The sequence below is a fragment of the Microtus oregoni genome, unplaced genomic scaffold (assembly GCF_018167655.1).
Source record: "Microtus oregoni isolate MIOR12 unplaced genomic scaffold, Mior012 000006F_ref0000085, whole genome shotgun sequence".
In the NCBI taxonomy this organism is placed as follows: Eukaryota; Metazoa; Chordata; class Mammalia; order Rodentia; family Cricetidae; genus Microtus; species Microtus oregoni.
Window position 1 is genome coordinate 39,035,300 of NW_024543065.1, and position 19,776 is coordinate 39,055,075.

A 19,776-nucleotide genomic window follows, 5' to 3' on the forward strand; every position below is an offset into this window, starting at 1 on the left:
ATGTCTTCAAGTTCTTTCTTTAGTGTAACACCCGATTTGATGTTACACCCTCGGTACAGTTCGCGCGCCACTGTACCGAACGCGAGTCGGGCAAGGGCCTGGAGATTGAAAAGAAGACACAGAGAGACCAGGGTCATTCGAAAGGAGATCAGCCGAATGCCACTTTATTCAGCATTGGGGGAGTCCTTATCTACCTGACTGCAGCACAAGGATCTCCACCCAGGCAGGTGGGAAATTACCATATTAACAATGGAGTAAATGCCCTGCAGCTAATCACCAGGTGGGGCAGGCATAGCACAGAAACACACAGGAAGCTTAGTTAGTTGATCATAAACTGTCCCCATAAATGCACCACAGGAATAAGGGAGACCAGGGCCCTACACTTTAGAGACAGAGAAACCCTGTCTTGAAGAAAAAACAAAGAAAGAAAGAAAGAAAGAAAGAAAGAAAGAGGGAGGGAGGGAAGGAAGGAAGGAAGGAAGGAAGGAAGGAAGGAGAAAAAGGATGATGTCCTAAAGACAAGTGAAGAATTCAAACTTCTCTTTCATAAAACGAGGCCAGGCATAACTAAGTACTAAAACTGATGCAGTCAGTTTCCACTAACAGTGCCTGAGGACTGGATTGTTTCAACACTGAATTCTTTGAAAGGACACTAGCCCACTGGAACATGTGCCTCTGGATGGATTAGATTACATTCCCAGATCTAGCCAACAAGGCTTATTCCCTTATTTGGCCACTTCATTCTCACGAGGTTTCTCCCAAGGTCCAGCTATGGAAGAATTGAAGTCTATCAATCAGAAGTCCCCTTTTGTTCAACTATTTAATATGTCAAATTAATCACCTCTTCCCAACATGGGCTTTCCCCCTTCACCTTTTTGAATTGACATTTGCCTATGTGTCACCACTCTATCCCCTCTATTCAGAGGCAGTGTTCTGTCCCTCTAGGACAAATATCCCTGCTCCCTTTCCCTTGTTCCCTTCTCCCTCATCCGCTGTCTCCTTTACCAAAGCATCTTATCCCATTCTAACACAGAGTTTTCCCTTTTTCTCTTAAGAATTCTACCTGTTCTGTATCAGGGTTATAAGAAAGCCAGCTGACAATTTAACAAAAGCCAAAGCCCTCCTCATGATACATCAATATCATGCTAAAAGTAAGATCTAGTCAGGCCACCAATCCAAGAGCAGAAAGCCTACGGGTACCTTTGGTTCCATCCACCCCAATGCACAGACATCCAGCCCTGTGCCATGCTCACTGATGCCCACACCTGGGCCGCTTGGCTAGTACACTTGCAAGGCCTTGTCCTGGAAAGCATCATTCATGCAGTCTTAGGTGCACATTGCTATCAGAGGCACTCCAAAATCCACTGAGCCCAGTCCTCACCCAGGAGGTCCTGGTATACTGAGTGGGAGGGGGGTTGCATGGGCAACAGAGGTTTTTTTCTCTTTTTCAATCAGGTGACTCTAATTTTCACTAAAGACTGAAAACCACTGATTTGGATGCTGCCTTAAAACTGCCCACTCAACCAGCAACCATGTAAGGCGCAGGCTGCCGACCTCGGCACTTGTATCCATTATCATGCTCCTTAGGCATCTTGTAAACAAAGACTCAATTTCATATTAGTGGAAATAAATGGCTGTTCTTCTAATGAAAGCTGGTGTCAGCAGTATTCGGAGGGGACCTAATTCTTCCTGTCCACAGGGCTGGCAGGATGGCAGCTGGCACACACTTGCCAGTTATTAAATTCGTTTTTAATTGAGCAATTTAACTGGAGCTTTTGCATCGACTATGTGTCCTGTTTAGAAACGTTTGTCTGAGTTGTTTGAAGAGATGATGACTTTTCCCTTTCTTAGGTAATAAACGTGGTTCCACTGCACTCTCCATTTGCCCCCATGAGCACAAACATACTCTCTGATAATGGCTCGGCATTGACGTGATCTAGAAAGGCTTTGCTATGAAAAGCCAGCAGGCTCTGTCTGTCTCTGGCTCCTGGGTGAAAAGGAGTGTTGGGGCCTTTTCCCCTGGAATGGCTTTTTCTCTTTTGTTCGAGCTGAAGAGATGCTTGGGCTCCCAGCATACCCAGGGTCCTGGCCATGAAAATCACGACACCTGTTCACAAAGTGGACTTGAAAACGAAACCCCTTTATTCACAAGCCTGGCTCTTGTGCTCACCCGTGCCTCATGCAAGCTGCTTGCCCACTCAGTGCTACATGCAGAGAACATAGAAAAGATAAAATCTACACGTGCTGTTTGACAATAAAGATATTCATGACCTGTCCCCGCCCCCCAAAAAACCCTGAAGCTGGGCAGTGGTGGCGCACACCTTTAATCCCAGAACACAGAACGCAGAGGCAGGCAGCTCTCTGAGTACGAGGCCAGCCTGTTGTACAGAATGAGTACCAGGACAGCCAGAGCTGTTACATAGAGAAACCCTGTCTCAAAAAAGAAAACAAGGGGGCTGGAGAGATGGCTCAGTGGTTAAGAGCATTGCCTGCTCTTCCAAAGGTTCTGAGTTCAATTCCCAGCAACCACATGGTGGCTCACAACCATCTGTAATGAGGTTTGGTGCCCTCTTCTGGCCTACAAACATACATACAGATAGACTATTATATACATAATAAATAAATAAATATAAAAAAATAAAAAAAAAGAAAACAAAACAACAAAAATATTCCACCTACGAAGTCATTTGCTGCTGTTTTTCTGCCAGAGACAGAAAGTGGTCATTTTAACTTTTCTTTCCTGCTCAATAAAATTTCTCTCTGTAAAAACAGGTATTTGGATATACTTTTTGCCTAATTCCAGGTCTGGGGGGGAGCCCCCGGGGTGCAGGGGTTCCCTTCTTTCTCTAATTCCTTTACAAATTCCTACACTAACCCTCAAAAGAATATTGTCAAAAACTGAAAGAAAAAGAAAGCTAGACCATCATCACACAAAGCTGAGTTTACCTTGATACAAAAATCTGCCTCAAAACATACATGAAACACAATGGAACTAATGCAATAAAAAATGTGGATAACTAGGAGTAACAGAGAATGATGAGTAACTGTGCACACGCTCTAGAAAGCTCCAGGTGCAAGCGGTGGACCAGGGGAGTTAAAAAGTATGGATAAAGTTAAACTCCGGGGGGGGGGGGGGGGGGCTGGAGAGATGGCGGCTCAGTGGTTAAGAGCATTGCCTGCTCTTCCCAAGGTCCTGAGTTTAATTCCCGGCAACCACATGGTGGCTCACAACCATCTGTAATGAGGTCTGGTGCTCTCTTCTGGCCTGCAGACATACACACAGACAGAATATTGTATACATAATAAATAAATAAATTAAAAAAGTTAAACTCTAGGAACTTTGTAATAGCCACAATACCAAAGAAAATGGATAACGAAAATACTCTACCAGAACACCTTTAAATATTTCAACAACCACAATAAGAGTGAAAAGATCAGGATATGCCTCAGTTCATGTAAATGAAAATTTAGTGACAACACAACAGAATTTTGAGAGCCGGGTTAAAGTTGTGGTGAATTTACAATATTTAAAATTTGATGCACAGGGGCTCATCATGGTCAGCATCAGAATGACAAGGAAAAATGGGCATATCAATACATGCGTTTTCATGGGAAAATACCAGGATAACATACAGGCTGAGAAATGTCAACGCTATCAGCAACCAATCAAAAATTCCTGTTCCAGTAAAAGATACAGTGTTTCAGTTTTAACATTATTAAACCAAGAACCTGAATTGTTTCCCAGGACAAACATGGTAGCATTCATAGTGTCAAAAACTGTTACGCAGGCTGGGAAGGGAGCAGAGCTATCAAAGGCCAATCAGATTTGGATGTTGTATGCTATAATTCTAACCTGCCAGGCGAACATGCCATTGGTGTTAGTAGCATGACTATTTTGTGGGTAACAGGTCTTCTGGCTTGATCTGAAGCAGGTTCACAGAAGGAAATACATGAATGGGCCGGGTGGTGGTGGCGCACGCCTTTAATCCCAGCACTCGGGAGGCAGAGGCAGGCGGATCTCTGTGAGTTCGAGGTCAGCCTGGTCTACAAGAGCTGGTTCCAGGACTGGAACCAAAAAGCGACGGAGAAACCCTGTCTTGAAAAAAAAAAAAGAAGGGGCTGGAGAGATGGCTCAGAGGTTCAGAGCATTGCCTGCTCTTCCAAAGGTCCTGAGTTCAATTCCCAGCAAGCACATGGTGGCTCATAACCATCTGTAATGGGGTATGGTGCCCTCTTCTGGCCTGCAGGCATACACACAGACAGAATATTGTATACATAATAAATAAATAAATATTAAAAAAAAAAGAAATACATGAATAGCCAAAAGCTTGTGATGGTGAAGGTCAAAGGCTCTAATACAGAATTCACTACTGACATTCTGCTACGTGTACAAATATTCAAACTGCCTTTTTACTAATTCTGAACACACCACAGCTTGGTGTTGGTTTCGGCAAGGGTCTAAGAAACTCTGTTTTCAATGGACAATAGTTATTTCAGAGAATTATACCTCATCAAAAACTGAGAAAAACTGAATGCTAACTGCACAGGCTATGATGGGAATTACATATCCCCACATCTAAATTGCAGGGAACATTATTGAAGAGGAGATAAAAGATTTAAAAGCTGGAAAATAGGAATGTGGCATATGAAAAACTCTTTTGCCATATGACATGACAATTAGAATTATCAACACATTACAGCCTTGTTCACAGCCTAAACTTGCCCAAAATCATACATGAAATATGAGATGGACAACAGGGAAGAAAGCACATCTACCCATTGATAAGACAGGGCATCACCAGAGGGTAAGAATGAGCAAATTAAAATGTGCATTCATTAATTATCAATATTTTATTATCAAAATTGAACAAAATTTATAGAAATAAAACTTAAGAGGAGATACCAATGTCTATTTGGAGGTAGAACTTGTTTCTTATGTACTCAACCAACCAATTAGACAAGATTTATACTACCTGTTTTTGCTTCTATTATTTAATTCAAATTGAGCAGTAAACAATCAAAACAGTGGTTAAAAAGAGAAAAAAACGAACCAAGCACAAGAGAGATCATTGAAATAGAAACGTGAATTCACTGAAGGAATAGAGGAAACACTGGAAGAAGGCAAAAATGGGCATGCACATAGGACAGAATGCATTCTTGTGGGAAGGGCAGTCTTACAAATCTGTGACAATCCAACTACTCATGATTTACCTCACAGGCACAGAAAGGAGACCAATACAAATTCACATTACTTACAAATACCAAAGACCCTAAGAGCCAGAGCAAGCCCGGACAAAGAGAGTAAAACTTGAGTCATCCTAGCTGTGATTTCAGATGATACTGTAGAACTAGAGGCACAATAGCACCATGGCAGGGACAGAAGAGGGGACACCTAAAGGACTGTGAGCAGCAGATCCAGAATCAACCCAACCTGGGTGACCAACTGAAAATACCAAAAATTTATCATACACATGCCTCATCAACCTGTGTTGAAGGGAAAGGTTCATATCCACATATAAAAGAATGAAAATAGGTGAAAATCAATAAATTGGTGAAATTTGACTGTGTGAAATTGAAAAAAATGTATACCCCAAAGTATAAAGAAACAGCATACTAAATGGTGAAATTTATTAGCAAACATTTTATAGTACCAAGAAGTTAAAAAAAAGCAAAATAAATATTTTAATCAAGAAATAAACCAAAAAAGTGACAATGCAAAAAAGCTGTAGCATAGCCTAAATGTAAATAGCACATGTTCCACACATTTACGGATGAAGAAAATGCTCTTTTTGTGTACACTGACAATTCTCTGCCCAGTCAGTATCTACACTCACGCTGTTAAATAGCAAACACTAGAGAAAAGGCAGAAGGAAGAACACAGAGACCGTGTTCTTCAGTGGGAATCCAACTCAGTGCACTCACTGCAACAGCAGAAAAGTCAGTGTGCAGTTTTATGGACAACTAAACAATAAAAAAGTAAAACCTAGGGTTGGAGAAGATGGCTCAGAGGTTAAGAGCACTGATAGTTCTTCCAGAAGTCCTGAGTTCAATTCCCAGCAACCACATGGTAGCTCACAACCATCTGTAATGAAGTCTGGTGCCCTCTTCTGGTCTGCAGGCATACATGCAAATAAAACACTGTATACAAAATAACTAAATAAATCTTTTTTTTAAAAAGATAAAACTTAGTGAAGATACTACTCAAATTTTAAAGGAATGAAATAAATTGCAAACTATCAATGAAATAGAAAGAGGAAAAGAAACATAATACAAAAAAAATCACAAAATAGTGTTTATAATTTTCTTCAATGATTTCTTGAAATGTATATGGATAATATGCACCAAACCAAACATGAAAACAGGATAATACTAAAACCAAAATATATACTAGCCCTAAATAATCCTAAAATCAAAATATATACTTCCTATGAAAGTATTTACTTCAAACATAATCATACTTAGTGCTAAGAATGAAGAAACTTTATAGATTTCCTGTGATGAGGGTTGGTCATGATTATGGTAGGTAACAGGAAAAGACGAATCTATAAGTGTAAAAAACAAAGAATATTAATAAATGATCAAAGGGTCCATTTCCAGAAAGGTATGTGATCAATATGAATGTATTTTACAAGTTTCCAATTACATGAAGCAATCAATGACCGACCTGTAGGAAGCAAATAGACAATGATACAGGAAGCTTCAATATCTACCACTGAGCAAGATGACCATAAACAGAAAACCAATAATGCCTAGCAGCCCTGCAGAGAACCATCCACTAAACATCAGAAGGTGCCCAGTTTTCTCTAACTTCAATGAGCATCCTCCAGTGTGGCCATTTCTTAAAAATAGAGCAACTTTTCGAACCTAGTAGAGATCAATATTTAAAAAGTGTCTTCTGGGCTGGAGAGATGGCTCAGTGGTTAAGAGCATTGCCTGCTCTTCCAAAGGTCATGAGTTCAATTCCCAGCAACCACATGGTGGCTCACAACCATCTGTAATGAGGTCTGCTCTGCTGCCCTCTTCTGGTCTACAAACACACAGAGACAGAATATTGCATACAAAATAAATAAATAAATATTTAAAAAAAAAAAGACTCTGTTTAAAAAATAAATAAATAAATAAATAAAAAGTGTCTTCTCCAAAAACCTAGAATACTGACATCAACATTAGAAAGAGCAGAGAATACAAAAGAGGCATGTGAACACCGACTCACTGAATGCATGCTCTCATTCATTCAAACAGGAAGAAATATAAAACGATGTTTATGGTCTGTAAATATTCTCAATAATTTATACCAAGATCTTACAGGCAGTTTTTCTATAAATGCAGAAAGTCAGGAATTCCTAAGATTTATAAAATTGTGAGAAACCAAAAAACTGCAAAGACAAAGACAGAAGGATCAAACCCAGAGGTAATTTCAAAATATATAAAACTTGTAGCAATGCAAACCATAGTGTGTTGAAGACAGACAATGGAATATCAAAGGGAAGACAATGCAAATGGAGCTTAAAAACTCAGCAGAGATAGTAAACAAACCTTATCAAAATTTTGCTGGTATTATTTTAGAAAATAGAGAAATTAACCTAAAAGAACCTGAAGGAACTCTAAGATGCTCAAAAAACTCTGTGTACAGGATCAACCAAGAGGCTTAAATAGTCCCAACTAAATGGCATGTTAAAATTATAGTAATGAGGGGCTGGAGAGATGGCTTAGAGGTTAAGAACACTAGTTGTTCTTCCAGAGGTCCTGACTTCAATTCCCAGCAAACGCATAGTGTCTCACAACCATCCATAATGAGATCTGGTACCCTCTTCTGGTGTGCAGACACACATGCAGGTAGACCGCTGTATAAATAATAAATAAATGAATTCTTTTTTTTTTTTTTTTAGTTTTTCGAGACAAGGTTTCTCTGTAGCTTTGGAGCCTGTCCTGGCACTAGATCTTGTAGACCAGGCTGGCCTCGAACTCAGAGATCCGCCTGCCTCTGCCTCCCGAGTGCTGGGATTAAAGGTGTGCGCCACCACCGCCGGCAATAAATGAATTCTTTAAAAAAAATTATACACGCCGGCGGTGGTGGCGCACGCCTTTAATCCCAGCACTCGGGAGGCAGAGACAGGTGGATCTCTGCCAGTTCAAGAACAGCCTGGTCTACAAGAGCTAGTACCAGGACAGGCTCCAAAACCACTGAGAAACCGTGTCTCGAAAAACCAAAAAAAAAAAAAAAAAATTATACTAATGAAACCACTTAATAGTGATATAAAAACACAACCAGAGATGGAAATTAAAGAGGGACATCATTCCCATGCAAAGTCAAATAAAATTATATTTGCCTCTGAGTATTAATTTTTTACATACACAGTCTTCAAACATCTACCAATAGGAAATCCTGAGATTAATCTCTGTGGAATTCTTTAGAATCATTTAGAATTAATCAGAATGTGGCAAAACCAATTTCATGTCCTATTTTTCTGTTACTTGAGCCCTTCCCAGTCTCTTTACGCCTTTCTCAATCACTGTAACAAACCTGGATCTTTTGCTATTGTCTCCTCTCTTCACCATCCAGGGCTCTTTGTTTTGATTCCCAGGTGAGCAGGACTGACTGAACAATGTGAGGCTGCACAAGAGAAAGAGATTCTTTATAAAACACCTGGAACTTTTCAAGGAGCAAAAAGTGAAGATGCTGACACCTCCCAAAGGATTAAGGAAAGAGAAAATATTAAGAAAAAGATCTCTAGCAGGGCGGTGGTGGCGCACGCCTTTAATCCCAGCACTCGGGAGGCAGAGGCAGGCGGATCTCTGTGAGTTCGAGACCAGCCTGGTCTACAAGAGCTAGTTCCAGGACAGGCTCCAAAACCACAGAGAAACCCTGTCTCAAAAAAAAAAAAAAAAAAAAAAAAAAAAAAGAAAGAAAGAAAAACCAAAAAAAAAAAAAAGAAAGAAAAAGATTTCTAGCCAGGCAATGGTGGCATACGCCTTTAATCCCAGCACTGGGGAGGCAGCGGCAGAGAGATCTCTGTGAATTCAAGGCCAGTGTGGTCCACAAGAGCAAGTTCCAAGACAGGCTCCAAAGCTACAGAGAAACCCTGTCTTGAAAAACCAACTAACTGCCGGGCGGTGGTGGCGCACGCCTTTAATCCCAGCACTAGGGAGGCAGAGGTAGGCGCATCTCTGTGAGTTCGAGGCCAGCCTGGTCTACAAAGGGAGTTCCAGGACAGGCTCCAAAGCTACAAAGAAACCCTGTCTCGAAAAACCAAAAAAAAAGAAAAAAAAAAGAAAAACCAACTAACTAACAACAAATAAATAAATAAATAAATGAAAATGTCTCTTATGTCTCTTTCTCCTTGTATTTCAGTTTACTCTGTGAGATATGAGACTCATTCACACACAGATCCCACACATCCAGAGTAGTTTTCCCAGGAACCCGGAGCAGAAGAAGGGAGACTCCAAGAAAACTATTCTTACCCTCAGAATCCCAACTGCTGCAGCTCTTTAACAGGAGATCTCAGCTAAAAGTCCCGTGAGCAGGGAGGGTCTAGGCATTTCCACTCCTACAAGAAGTTCACATTCACAGCACTAAATGTCAACAAATCCTGAAATTAAAAAAAAAAAAAAAATGTTGGTCATGTGTACTTAGGCAGAGTGCTTTTCCTCAACAAAAGGGACGTGTTTCTGATACAGGTGAGTGATCATAAATACTTAAAAGAAGATTTATAGGGCTGGAGAGATGGCTCAGTGGTTAAGAGCATTGCCTGCTCTTCCAAAGGTCCTGAGTTCAATTCCCAGCAACCACATGGTGGCTCACAACCATCTGTAATGAGGTCTGGCGCCCTCTTCTGGCCTGTAGGCATACAGACAGAACATTGTATACATAATAAATAAATATTCTTTTTTTAAAAAAAGATTTATAATATTGTTTAACGTGCATTTGCTAACTATAAAATAGTGTGGCCTGATATACTCCCGCAGCATACAAGTTGGGCTTGCCTGGTCCTTAGGTGTAACATAGGAACACAGCATACCAAAACACAAACAACATAATATTGAAAGCAGTCTCTATAAGGCTAAAGAAGTGGAAAACCGGGTATCATTGGCGGTAGGCCAGGGTAGCAGCTAAGAGAACACGCTGGGGGAGGACGATGAGCAATAGAGCCAAGGCAGACAGACACCAGGTAAGAGAGCCTGCGAGGAGCGAGAGCGAGAACTGTAAAGGACGGATGAACAAGTTTAAGGGGTGCGCGTGGCGCATAAGAAAGCACATGGCTGCAGGTGAAGAAGCGAGCTGCCGCCGCCTCCGCCAGAGCCACGGGCAGGACTGCGGGAGCTGACAGCGTCCTGAGCAGCCTCAGCGAGCACAGCCCCATCCCTTCCCTCCTGGGTGTCAGCCCCTCAGCTCCTCTGACCTGGGAGGTTCCAAGGCCCCGGGCTGCGGTTCCCCCACTGCGCTGCTGACTTTCCCAGGCCGCCCGGCGTGGAGGCTGCGGCTCCGGGGAGTTTTCAGGTCCCCGAACACACAGCGGGGTCTTCCTCACCCGGTTCCAGACGACGCGGTTCCCTGAGACCAAAAGGGACTAGCGGGATTTCCGGTCACTTCAGCCTGGTTCTCCGAAGCCATTCTTCCTGGCCCCGCCCACTACAACCACTTCCGGCTACGTATTCCCTCTAAACCCGCCTATTGAGGGCTTTTTTTTGGGTTGGGGGTGGGGGGTTGGTTTTTCGAGACAGGGTTTCTCCTTGCCTTTTTCATTTTTTAACAGGGTTTCTCTATGTAACCTTGGCTGTCCTGGAGTTCCAGTACTGTAGACCAGGCTGGCCTCAAACACAGAGATCCGCCTGCCTCTGCCTCCCAAATGCTGGGATTAAACGCGTGTGCCACCACCGCCAGCCTAGTCTAAAAGAGCTAGTTCCAGGACAGGCTCTATAGCTATAGAAAGACTTGGTTTCGAAAACAAACAAACCAAAAAACTTATTGGAGTTTTTCTCAACTTTGGAGGAAATAAACTTTTTTGTCTTCTAAACAAAGTTTACATTAATAAGTATTCTTTAAGCTGATTTGTATGTCTAAAATAATTACTAAGCAAAGCTCTATTGCATGAAACCATTCCTGAGCATCCCTGAGCTGATTGTGGACACCCTATTTCAGACCTGGAATTTTAGTCATGTCCTGGTTTCTTATGTGTAAAATGTGAGCCAAAACCATAGCATTTGCATAAGGAGAGGCTGAGAAGTTGAGATATGGAAATTGTGGGTCATGATTGGGTTAGAACACCAGCCGTGCCTGATAATCAGGCAAGGATTCAGCTAGAATTACAACTACAGGATAGGATGTGGGACTTAGGGAAAGGCATTCCATACAGTGTAAGGAAAATCTGTCTTTTGTGGTCATTTGTGAGTTTTTTTCTAATAAATTATTACATTTTGCATAAATAAACAAATGTTTCCCAGACATTGAATCATAATGGTCAAACCATGCTCTCAGTGTCCATTCACTGTTCCAGCTCCGTTTGGAGAATGTATGTCACTTACAGAATTCCATAGCACACTTTCCTTCTGTCTTCTGAAGCTTCCAAACCAGTCCAGTCTGTCTCGCTGTATGCCATATTAATGAAACCATCTGATTTGGGAATTAACACCCTAGAGCAGGAAGTCCACCAATATTTCATTTTTTAGCTGATTTTTAGCCCAGTAACTGCACAATTCATCATTGTGTCTGCTTTTCCAATGCTGTCTTGTTTTTACTGATAAAGCGTTTAGTGCATCACCCCAGAGTTTCTTTATTATTCAGGTTTGTCTTGGCTATCCTGGTGTGTGTGTGTGTGTGTGTGTGTGTGTGTGTGTTTGTGTGTGTGTGTGTGTACTTACATATGAAACTGAAAATTGTCCCTTTTTGATCCGTGAAGATGCCTGGCAGTGGTGGTACATGCCTTTAATCACATTACTCTGCAAGCAGAGGGAGGCAGAACTCTGAGTTGAAGGCAGTCTGGTCTACAAAGAAGGTTATAAAGAGAAACCATGTCTCCAAATACCAGAACTGAAGAAAAAAAAACATACAAGAATTATGTTGGAATTTTGATGGGGATTTGAATCTGTTGTTTGCTTTATTTAGGATGATCATTTTTTTTTATATATTACTCCAACCAGTCCATGAGCATGTGACATATTTCCATCTTCTGAAATCTTCTATTTCTTTATTTAGTGATTTGAATTATTTTCCTTTAGTATCTTTTATTGAAATATGTCTTCATGCAATGTTTTGATCAATTTTATAACCTCACAAAGAGTCCAAATATTCCAAAACTCCATATGCACTAAACATTATGTTTTCTTTCTCTTTAAAAAGAAAAAGAGGGCCGGGCGATGGTGGCACATGCCTTTAGTCCCAGCACATGGGAGGCAGAGGCAGGCGGATCTCTGTGAATTCGAGACCAGCCTGGTCTACAGAGCTAGTTCCAGGACAGGCCGGCCCCTAAGCCACAGAGAAACCCTGTCTCGAAAAAACCAAAAAAAAAAAAAAAAAAAGAGGGCTGGATCGATGGCTCAGATGTTAAGAACACTGATCCCTCTTCCAGAGGTCATGGTGGCTTATAATCATCTATAATGAAATCTGGTGCCCCCTTCTTGTGTCCAAGCATACATGCAGGCACAATACTACACATAATAAAGATTTATTTTAAAAATTAAAATAAAGAAAAAGGAACAAAATAAAACAAGATACAAAAATTACAAGTTTTCAAAGATGAAAATCAAAACAAATAAACAAAAGACTAATAATCTCGGATTAGAGGCATGTGTGTGACCACTTCTATTTCAATTTTTCAATATCTTTATTGAATTTCTGTCACATCCTAACTAAATACATTCTTTATGATATGCAAGTGGTTAGGATTTCACTGACTTCCCTCAGGAAATGACTGGTGCCCGCTTTGATTTTCTAGTGTATTCTCATAACCATTCTTTGAATTCTTTGTTTAGTATATCATTGAGTTTACTCTCCCCCTAAGGACATGACTGTGGCATTTTGAGTCCTGTCGTATTGATAGCTTCACTTGTCTTTTGTTTCTGCACTAGCATAAGTATATCTGGGAATAGGGCATATACTGGGTTGTTTTTCTGCCCTCCTTTTTCTTCCAGTTGATGCTTTTGCAATGTTGAAATAGGGCCTGTTTTGGCAGCTTGAAGTTTACTACTCTCCCTTGAAGTGCATTTATACCTCAGTAAGCTAAATTTCAGCCTATGAGTTCTGTTCTCTGAGAAATATTCTCCTTATCACTCTAAGATTTCACTCCATCTGAGCAAGCAGAGATAACACTTCAGACTAAACTGCAGGTTTTCCTAATGCTAAAACCTTTCAACTTCAGCACACAACTTATAAGTCATGTAGTTCTGAGCAAATATTATAAAACCAGACACATTAGAAAAATACCTTAAAATTGCCAAGGAAACACAAACTCAGTATTTCATTTGCAGCACTCCTGAAAGGCAAATATATATTAGTTCCTGTCAGGGGCCAGCGTCCTAAAGGCCATGGAAGGGACCATTGTCCTAAGGATGTTTGCAGAGAGCCCCACACCCCAACTATTTAGAGAATTATTTGTTAACAGAACCTGCCCACACCCCAACTATAGTGAGAACTATTTGTTAATGGAACCCGCCCCACATTCCAACTATCTAGAGAATTGTTTGTTGTTGGAATCACAAAAGGAACGTTTCCGCTTACACAGAGAACACTAGGTGTGCTGACTGGTGACCTTTGCTGCCCAGGCAAGGTTCCTTCTTGCCCCTGCCCCCCATCCCAAGCCAAATTCCTCATTCGAGAGCTGTAGAAGCCACAACCATTACCCTAATAAAGAGAGACCTTGACAACAGGACTTTGCTTGGTCTCATTCTCTCTCCCACCCATGTTTCTTTGTGGTAGCGCCTCTTCAGGACCTTGGAATAACTGGACCTGCTGGACGGGTACAAGTTCCCATATTTTTTCACCCAGATAAAGATGATTAACAACCTATTTGTTTAAAGGAATTGTGCCAGAAGGAAAGAGACAAAGAGAGAGTCATCAGCTGAGCACTTCCTCTATGGGTTAGGGTTGGGGGCTGGAGTGATGACTCAGTTGTCTGCAGCATTTGATGCTTTTCTTTTTCTTTTTTCTTTTTTTTCTTTTTTTGGTTTTTCGAGACAGGGTTTCTCTGTGGCTTTGGAGCCTGTCCTGGAACTAGCTCTTGTAGACCAGGCTGGTCTCGAACTCACAGAGATCCGCCTCCCGAGTGCTGGGATTAAAGGCGTGCGCCACCACCGCCCAGCCATTTGATGCTCTTGAAGAGGACCTACAGAGGGGTCAAAGCTGTCTGCATTTCCAGGGGCCCCGAATCCCTCTTCCGATATTCATAGATGTCAGGCAGTCTTGTGGTGCATCCACACTTATGGAGGCAAAGCACTCATGCACTTAAAATGAAAATAAATAAATCTAAGTAAAACCAAGGTTATAATTCATAAAATATCTATTGTGGGCCATGAAAATGTTAATGTGTGTTTAGAGACGTTAGAAATTCTTGTCCTCTTGGTAAAAATGCTTGAACAATATTTTGTAATGTAAGTTAGTGACCTGCATGTTTTTTGAGTTTTTTTTTTTGTCTCTAACTCTTTACTTACAATTAGTCTCAATGTTTTTAACATCTGGGTCAGAGATCCAGTAGTAGAGAAGAAAACAACTGTGCAGTAATCAGAATGATACCAAGAGAATATTGCTGTATACATGCCTGGAATACTCAAATAATAAGCAAAAATGCCCTTTTAAAAAGAGAAAGTGAGGCCAGATGGTGGTGGTACATGCCTTTAATCCCAGCACCCAGGAGACAGAGAACAGGCAGATCTCTGTGAGTTTGAGGCCAGACTGGTCTACAGAGCAAGTTCCAGGGCAGGCTCCAAAAGCTACAGAACCTCTGTCTCAAAAAAACCTAAAGAAACCCTGTCTCGAAAAACCAAAAAAAAAAAAAAAACCTAAATAAATAGGAAATGAGAAAAGAACTCATTTTCTGGAAATCTGCAAGTGAAATGTTGGATGTATGTGACCCCAAATACATTTTACAGCTATGATTTCTGCTGTCAAAATTCTAAGAGAGAAAAATTGATTATTTGACGATCCATTTCAGTTTAGTGAGTTAGGAAACACAAGTAGATTACAGCTGTGTAGTGTAAGTCAGTAATATTAGGCCAAGCACATCTGTCCACTTCCTGTGACACATTCTATCATATCTTCAGATAATAGTGCTGTTGACCATGTGGAAGTCATTATCTAAACTTGTCTATTTTCACCCTAAGTCCAAGACTATGTGTGAAATTACAAATCTGGAAAATGTCATATTCTGCCTGCAGTATTTCTTTCCGGTCATATTCACTGCTTCTCCAACAAAATTAGTGAAGTGTGTCTTCTTCAGAAATGAGTTCATCTAAAAGACAGGGAACACCTTACAGTGCAGTGTGCCCCTAATTACGTCAGAAAATCTGATCTGATTTCATCATATTTTCTTGAATCTGAAAGACCTGGGTAAATCCAGACCTCCCCAGCAGGAAGAAAATAGCCAAAAATCCAAGCAGGAAGAGAAGAATCAAAAATCTAGGATTAGCCGGTTAGTGACTGTGTTTCAGGAACTAGCTGACGATAAAGTTAGGTTGTAATCCTGAGAATAATCCTGATAAACAGGGAGTTTCCCCCTTGTGATTGTCATTGTAAAGTGTTTTAAGAACTAGCTGATTATGACCTTGGGAGTGGTCCTGAGAGGCAGGGGGTTGCCCCCTTGTAATCTTCACTGGTATTTTCGGAATTTTCTGTGACATACTCCCTGCCAATTCCGGATCACTGGGCTGTGGTTTCTTCCCTTAAAAATCGATTCTCTCGGTCACTCGGGGTCGAACTCTCCCCCTGCGTGGGCTATGAGGCTCGGCCCCAGAGCACTAGTTCCCTTCTCAGCTCATCATTAAAGCCTCGAGTGATTGCAGCAAGGACGGTCTCTTGTGAGTTACTGGGAAGTCGATACCCCGAGACTTGAGTGAGAGTCTCCCCAGCACTGGGGGTCTTTCAGAATCCCTCCCTGAAAATACAAGTTTCCAATTATAGTGAGCCTCTTGGGATACATAAAATGATGCTTCCACTGTTCATCACAGGAGACAGGCCGATTGTGTTTGTGAGCAAAGACTTCAACAATCGCTAGCAGGACTATTGAGGTATATGGGTCATAAGGTCCTTGTTAGGTGTGGGTCCCTGGAGTTGATCCCCAGCACGTAATGCAGAACAAATCATTAGCAACGTTAAAAACCAAGGTAGCAGTGTGTTAGAGTAGTCCCTGTAGAACTAAGACTGCACTGAGGGCTGGCTTCGTGGTTAAGAGCACTGCCTGTTCTTTCAAAGGTCCTGAGTCAATTCTCAGCAACAACACGGTGGCTCACAACCATCTGTAATGGGGTCTGGTGCCCTCTTCTGGATAGCAGGCATACATGCAGGCAGAACACTTCATACATAACAAATAAAATCTATTTAAAAATAAGACTGCATTAAGTTCAGGTTTATCTGTTAAAGCCAGATAAAGAAGATATACTTCTTTTTCTCTTTGTCGATGTTATTCATTGAGTGAACACCACACCACAGATGGTTCCATTGTGGTTGTTTTTTGTTTGTTTTGGTATTTCAAGACAGTGTTTCTCTGTGTATAACATTCCTGGCTGTCCTGGAACTAATTTTTTAGAGGAGGTTGGCCTTGAACTCACAGAGATCTGCCTATCTCTACCTCCTCCTCCTGAGTGCTGGGATTAAAGACATGTGCCACCACCACCTGGCTTCTATTGGGCTTTTTATAAAATCATTTATTTATTTATTTATTTATTTATTTTAGGCCTTTCGAGACAGGGTTTCTCTGAAGTTGGAGCCTGTCCTGAAACTAGCTCTTGTAGACCAGGCTAGCCTCGAACTCACAGAGATCTGTCAGCCTCTGCCTCCCGAGTGCTGGGACTAAAGGTGTGCGCCACCAATGCCTGGCTCATTTATTTATTTTTATTTTATGTGTGTAGACAGAAGTTTCTGTTCCACCCAGTCCTGCAGCTGTTTAAGCCCCAAAGAAACACACAGAAGTTTATATGTTAATTATAAACTGTTTGGCCTATTAAGTAGCTCTTACAACTTAAATTAACCCATAATCAGCCGGGCGGTGGTGGCGCACGCCTTTAATCCCAGTACTTGGGAGGCAGAGGCAGGCGGATCTCTGTGAGTTCGAGACCAGCCTGGTCTACAAGAGCTAGTTCCAGGACAGGCTCCAAAACCACAGAGAAACCCTGTCTCAAAAAAAAAAAAAAAAAAACCCCATAATCCTTGTCTATGGTTAGCCATGTGGCTTGATACCTTTTCTCAGTGAGGCATTATTAAACCAATATGAGTGACAAATCGTTACAGTGTACAAAAGCATTATTCCACAGCTTATATATTTGGGTGCTTTATCTGCATATATGTCTTTGGACCATATGCATGCAGTACTCACAAAGTTCAGAAAGTACCAGAAAAGGTCAACAGATCCCCTGGACTAGATTTACAGATGATTGTGAGCTGTCATGTAGGTGTTGGTAATAGAACCTGCGTCCTCTGAAAGAGCAGTCAGTGCTTTAACCATTGAGCCACCTCTCCAGCTCTCAGATATTTTTTTTTCTGAGCCAGGGCCTCACTGAGAATCCATGGCTGTTCTAGAATTCACCATGTAGACCAGGCTCATCTTGACTGACAGATTCATCTACCTCTGCCTCCAGAGGGTTGAGATTAAAGACATGAACCACCACTCCTGGAATTCATCAAAAATTTAGAATTGTACATATAAGTGTGAGAAATGTAAACAGAATTTCTTGTCTTTTTTTTTTTGTCAAAGACTGAAACAAGACACAATTCCATTTCAAAAAAATGTAAAAAAGCTCCTTGGAGAATTTCAAACTTCTCGAAGGTCAACACTTTTGGGGTCAAAATGTTAAAAAATGGTGCTCAAAATTGTTGTTAGGTTGTCAATTGTGTTGTTTTTAACTTAGCCATTGACATAAGTATGTGAGGTGGGCTCTGACCACTCAAAGAAATGAAGTCCTAGTGGGACCCTTGCTGAATGTGTTTGCATGCTGGACTTGGCAAAGCTATGTTTGCTCGCATAGACGTAAGATTTTTTTTTTACCTTGCCATTATTTTGAGATGTTCAGACCCATTCCTAACATAAAAACAACTTAATTTTTCTAGTTCTGTTTTGATGTCTTTCTTTGCTCACATTCTATATTGCCTCATGTTGGAATATCAGTTTTGCTAATAGTGTAATTCTGGATGTTTGATTGGCAGTAGTGGAGGTCTGGGAGGAAAGGATAGAGGTGGCTCTCCAGCATGAGCTACTGTCTCAAAAATTTAGAATATTGCAAATAAGTACAGAACATGCAGCTGAAACTTCACTTTTATCATTAAGTACTGCTACTTGCAAGGAACGTTTTAATTCATTATTTTATTTGACTGAGCCATACAGCTCCTCTACCTTATCTGCAAGCCTGATATCCTGTCTCCTAATGGACTGATCTCTTTGTGTTATTATTAGGCTTATTGCATTTTTCATTTCTTGTTTCATTTCAGTTTGCATGTTTCAGTGTTTCTACTTATTGAATTCATTTTTCATATCCTACAGTGTTCTCATTTCCTTCAGGCATTTGCTAGCGTGTCCTTGCCAAGGGATTATTTTGTTCCTATCTTCTCTGAGTTCATTCACATGGTTTACGTGTTTGACTCTAGTTTTTGAGTTCTGTACATCGGATATCATTTCAGTTGCTCTCCTTGGGGGAAACAAATATGTTTTATGCTTTGAGCCAAGGACGTTACATCTTAGTTTTAATTTTTGGGAGAAAGAATGGCATCTGAGTCTCATAATTTAGGGAGTTTTTTGACTTCCGGTATGCGTTTTTAAGCCAGGAGACTAGTATTCCAAGATGAGAAATTAGGCAGGACGTAATGAGCATAGTAAAAACCAAAACAAAGAAAAAAATCCTTTTAGACACGTAACAATAGCTTAGTTAGGAAACCCCGGATACACCTAAGGCTGCACCTGACAACCAGAACTTAGTGACGTCACTTACTCAAGATACCCAAATACAGTCCGAGATATCTTTACCCTTAGTGGACAGTATTTAAACAGAGAGCAGAGAGACACTCTGCTCTGCATCTCCGGAGAGAGGCCACCTTGACGTGCCCTGTGACTCAACAGTCTCCCCTAGGATTGTGACCATCAAATTAAAGATTTCAGTTAGAGACCGAGCCTGACCTTCAGCTAAGATACACCGTCCAACAGGCGAACAGCCTTGGGGAAACCCTAGTTAGTTAGTTAGGAATTTATAGAGTGTGATGACCCTCAGCATAATAAAATATAACTTCTGTTATGCTAACTCCGTGCATGATAACATATATCCCAAGGTTTCAAAACTGGGGGGGGGGAGTCAGAAGTGGGGTGCAGCGTCCTTCTAGATCCAGTTCTACTTTAGACTGGCAGCAAGCATGTGAGGAGGCTGTGCAGAGCGGGTCCAGGGCAGCTGGAGCTCTGTGGAAGGCGGCTGTAAATCCTGGTATCTGTCCTCCATCTTTCTAGGCCCCGCCCTTGAGCTCCTTGCACCTGGCCCCCTCCTCAGAGAAGGTCAAGACCACTCCCCCAGGCTATTTAAACTTCTCCTAAAACAAACAAACAAACAAACACGTGGTTTTCCCGTGGCCACCGGAGAGCCCTGGAGTCCAAT

General features: G+C 41.3%; 1 long non-coding RNA gene across 1 annotated transcript; it reads right to left on the minus strand.

The window, feature by feature from the left end:
• Nucleotides 1–8,571: 8,571 nt before the first annotated feature.
• Nucleotides 8,572–10,612, minus strand: LOC121449263. The gene is made up of 3 exons (XR_005974513.1): nt 10,401–10,612; nt 9,463–9,590; nt 8,572–8,614 (listed from the first exon to the last, which is right to left on the minus strand). It is a non-coding gene; the product is annotated as an uncharacterized LOC121449263 (long non-coding RNA).
• Nucleotides 10,613–19,776: the final 9,164 nt, after the last annotated feature.